The sequence below is a fragment of the Bison bison genome, unplaced genomic scaffold (assembly GCF_000754665.1).
Source record: "Bison bison bison isolate TAMUID 2011002044 unplaced genomic scaffold, Bison_UMD1.0 scf7180017859596, whole genome shotgun sequence".
Lineage (NCBI taxonomy): Eukaryota > Metazoa > Chordata > Mammalia > Artiodactyla > Bovidae > Bison > Bison bison.
Window position 1 is genome coordinate 10,833 of NW_011490168.1, and position 5,007 is coordinate 15,839.

The 5,007-nt window shown below is 37.7% G+C and overlaps 1 non-coding gene across 1 annotated transcript; it reads left to right on the top strand.

The window, feature by feature from the left end:
- Positions 1 to 1,711: 1,711 nt before the first annotated feature.
- Positions 1,712 to 1,784, top strand: TRNAC-ACA. Its single transcript has one exon. It is a non-coding gene; the product is annotated as a tRNA-Cys (tRNA).
- Positions 1,785 to 5,007: the final 3,223 nt, after the last annotated feature.

A 5,007-nucleotide genomic window follows, 5' to 3' on the forward strand; every position in this document is an offset into this window, starting at 1 on the left:
AAGTTTGAACTTTAAAGGATGAGAGCTTTAATATGCTTCATTTCTTTGAGTGCACTCTGATTTTAAACTAGAGCTCCCTAGAGACCCTGTATAGGCTATGACATTTGTAACTGGTTTTGGAAATTGGAGATCTTATTGAAAGCCTAACACAAAATAAACAAACAAAAAACACAATTCCTTGTCTGCCTATGTTTAAGGATGCATGGATTTGAGTAATAACAATAATAGGTACAATTACATAACTCTACTTCTCACTTTCTTTTATTTCTCCAGGGTTCAACTGGAGTATCACAGACAGAAAAAGGCCTACTACTTAGTTAGTTGTTGTAGTAGTTATTACTTAGTTACTAAGTAATTACTTATTGACTACATAGTAATTACTTAGTAACTAGCAATTAGTAACTTAGTAACTATTAATTAAATAACTAAGTAGTTACTTAGTAACTAAGTAGTAACTACTTTAGTTAAATGGTCCCAAATAAAAAAATATAACTTATTCATAGTTCAAACTATAATTGGTTTACCTACAACCTGTATACCTGTGGTGGATTCATGTTGATATATGGCAAAACCAATACAATATTGTAAAGTTAAAAAATAAAATAAAATAAAAAATAAAAATAAATTAAAAAATAAAATAAAATAAAAAATATTTTAAAAAGACTTTCTTACTTTCTGGAGAGCCAATTTTTGTGACATTGCACAAAAGTTTAGCATAATGATATATGCATAGCTAATTTTGAGAGATGGAGTTGAGAAATAGAATGTGTTCATAATTACTTTCAACTATCACAATTTAGGTATTTGTTAAGGCAAATATTGTAAGAATAGCTATCCTTTTCTTTTTTCCTCTGAAAAGAGATCTGAAATGAAACATTCTAAGTTCTTGGATGGTAAATTGGTTCTGTAAATAAATAAATAAACAAACTTATGCCAGCATTTGCTATCTTTTAAATAAGTTCAGCATTTATTCATTCACTAAACAAGTGTTTATTGAGTGTCTCCCACATTCCAGGTACTCTTCTAGACAAAAAAGACACAACAGTGGAGAAGAAAGACTACATTTACAAATTGTGAAACAAGTCACTCAGTATTCTGTTAAAAAAAAAAAAAGACAATCCATTTAAACCCAGTAATTAAATCTCTGAACCTTAAAAGGAACATTGTTTTCTAATTCTAAAGACTTTTTTCTTCTCTTCAGAAGAGCTAGTCTGGGATAAGGTAGAACATGTATTAGTAAGTATGTGTGTACATTATGCATATTTTTATTCATGTGGGTTGAGCTCCTTCTAGATGATATACTTTTTTCCTGTTCTAATTTTGGAAATAAAGATATGAGAAACTGAGTTGAAAAGGCAAGAGAGTCTCCCTAGTCATCTAAGGAATATAATTATAAATGTGTTTTTCATCCTTCATAAGGTTCATCTCAGGACAAGGTACTAAAATTATAACCAACCTACCTCATTAGATTTTAGGATAGATGACTGATAGATAGATGGATAGAGATAAGTAGATAGTAAATACTATTAATACATATTTATATCTCTACCTGTCTACCTACTACCTGCTTATCTAATGATAGATCTATCTACCTACCTATGTACTAAATGCCTTTGTTAAAACAATGTATATATATATTTTTTTCTCTCATTTTTTCTCTTTCAATAGGAAAAAAATATGTTTTTATGCCTTTATTTATTTTTTACTGACTTCCCGGGTGGCTCAGATGGTAAAAGCGTCTGCCTACAAAGCGGAAGACCCAGGTTCGATCCCTGGGTCGGGAAGATCCTCTGGAGAAGGAAATGGCAACCCACTCCAGTATTCTTGTCTGGAAAATCCCATGGACGGAGGAGCCTGGCAGGCTACAGTCCATGGGGTTGCAAAGAGTTGGACACGACTGAGCAACTTTACAACAACTATTACTAAAAATATTCAGGGTCAAAATAGGAGAAAAAAAAGTTAAACTACATACATAGGTCTGTAATCTTAATAAAAATCACTTGGACTTTGTGATTATGAGTAAAGTAAATAAAAAGCTATGAAATTATTCTCTAAAGAGGTATATTTACATGATAAAGACTAGTTGAAAATTTGAATATATACAAAGTAGTCAAATACAATACTGCTGTAAAGTTTTATAGAATAACTAATAAAGAACTAGGAAGAGAGAGTAGAAAATATGTAATTGGCTGGGGCCACTGTCAACTACAAATTGGCCCTTTCCAAGACCATTTGCCAGTGACTCAACAACAACAACAAGGACATTTGTCATCTACCTCTGCAGAGAATGAACCCTGTGCTGCAGCTGTTGACCTTCAACAGCCCTTGAGGGAGTTCAGGGTGGAATGAGGCACCCTGTGCTCCAGGGAGTCTGGTGGAACAGGTCTTTGGATAGTTAGCTATTTTCAGGAACTGATTTCATGATCCCAATCCTTGCATCTCTTCATATCTAGAAAAGCACTAAATCCTTTCATAATATCAGCTCCTCACAACTAGCAGAAAACCCCTTGTAAAGTAAGTGCTTGATTGCACTGAACTCTCCCTTTATGAAAATCTTATATGTTGACCTTCCCCTCCTATTTCTTTGGAGCAGTTTCTCAGAACTAACTGAGGTGCTCCTGGGCTGCAGTCCTCATTTTGCCCCAAATAGAACTCAACTCAAAATTCTCAAGTTGTGCATTGTTTTAGTTGGCAACACATAGTTAAACTTTTTGTGGTAAGAAGCGTCAGATTTAGCTTGGCATTGGGGGTTTAGTTGACTGCACACATTGCATTTGTGGTCAAGCAGAGCATTTACTTCTAAGTTATCAAACTTTTAGTTTCCTGATGTGGAACTCCAAGCTGGAGTGGTCCTAGCTTGAGCCTAGAAATTTATTTCAACAGTCCTTCTTTCCTCCTTTTGATCATCCTCTTGACCACTCAAAAGTTTTGATAAAAAATATTAGTTTAAGAGTAGTGGCCAAGATAGGAGAATAGGAGAAGTTCACCGCCTCCCACAGGCACCAAAATTACAACTACTGGCAGAGAAACTATTGATAAGAAATACTGGAAGATGAGAATAAAAGACCTTCCATAGAAAAAGACGTAAGTAAGAAACCACAATGAGACTGGTAGAAGTGGCAGAGACACAGTAAAGACTCATACATACCCTGATGTGGGAAACACACAAACAGAAAGATAATTACAATTTCAGAGGTTCTCCACCTCACATTGGGCTCCTGAGCCTGGGGAGGTACTGCACAAGGAGAACAAGACCCCAAGACATTTGGCTTTGAAGGCCAGTGGAACTTATATTCAGGAGACCCAGGAGACTGTAGGAAGTAGAGACTCAACTCTGAAAGGGAGCACACAAAATTTCACAAGTTCCAGTACCAAAGGCAGAAGCAACAATTTGAAAGGAGCTTAGTCAGACCCACCTGCTGATCTGGGAGAGAATCCAGAAACTGGATTTCATGCTAGAGACATAGACATTGGAAGCAACCATTTTGGGGAGCTCATACTACCAAGACACTAATGTTGGTAAATGACATTGAGGAATCCTCCCTCTATCTTATGAGCTCTGGGACCTGGCTGTGTACACTAGCCTGTGGGAACTAATACTAGGAAGCCTCAGGTGAAGCAAATGGCTTCAGGTGAAGCCAGCTGCTTTAAGAACTCCTGAGTCAATAGCCACCCTGGGACCCAGCCCAGTCCACAAGAGGGCCCAGGACATGGCTTTGTACATCAGTCCAAGGACCAGTACAGCCCTGAAATGTGCCATGTTGGGACCAAACCCACCCAACAGCAGGCAGGCATCAGCCTCTGGACACATTGAGCACAGGCCCTATAAACCAGCACGTGAACACCATCTCTGGAACACTATGTGCGCTGCACCCAGCAGTGGCAGAAACTAGATCCATTCCCAAGTAGACCAACACCAATTCTGTATCCCACAGTGCCCTTTATTCAGTGCCCTTCATCCAGGGCCCTAGCTCTGCCCACCTATAGATGACCACTAGCCCCAGTGGCCCCCAGGGTCAGGGACCAGCTCTGACACATATCAGACACTCTAGCTAGCAATGTCAGAAACTTGTCCCATCTATCAGCAGATCAACACTAGATTTAGGACCTTATCCCCAGGGACTCCACAGCCAGCTCCCACTTATGAGAGACCAGCAGACTCCATGGAAAGCAAGACCTGGCAACAAACTAGACAGGGACCATTCACACCTATAAAACTGTCAACAGTAGTGAGCCCACAACAACACAAGTACCCACAAAGCCCACATAGGTGGCACCCATAAAACATATAGTCCTGGGGGTCAGAGGGCTAGAACATATAAGATCATAGCAATACAAGCTTACCTCAAGAAACAAGAGAAATATCAAATAAATAACCTAACTTTACACCTAAAGAAACTAGAAAAAGAACATCAAAAAAAAAAAAAAAACAATTCCAGAAAGCAGGAATAGAAGGAGCATACCTCAACATAATAAAAGCCATCTACAATAAACCACAGCAAACATTAGCCTCAATGGTGAAAAACTGAAAGCATTTCCTCTAAAGTCAGAAAGAAGACAAGGGTGCCCACTCTCACCACTACTATTCAACATAGATTTGGAAGTCTTAACCACAATAATCAGAGAAGAAAAAGAAATAAAGGGAATCCAGATTGGAAATGAAGAAGTAAAACACTCACTGTTTGCAGATGACATGATCCTCTACATAGAAAACTCTAAAGACACCACCAGATAATTAATAGAGCTAGTCAATGAATGTATTGAAGTTGCAGGATATAAAATCAATACAAAGAAATCCCTTGAATTCCTATACACTAACAAATAGGAAAAGGAGTACATCAAGGCTGTATATTGTCACCCTGTTTTTTTAACTTATATGCAGAGTACATCATGAGAAACGCTGGGTTGGAAGAACTACAAGCTGGAATCAAGATTGCAAGGAGAAATATCAATAATCTCAGATATGCAGATGATACCACCCTTATGGCAGAAAGTGAAGAGGAACTA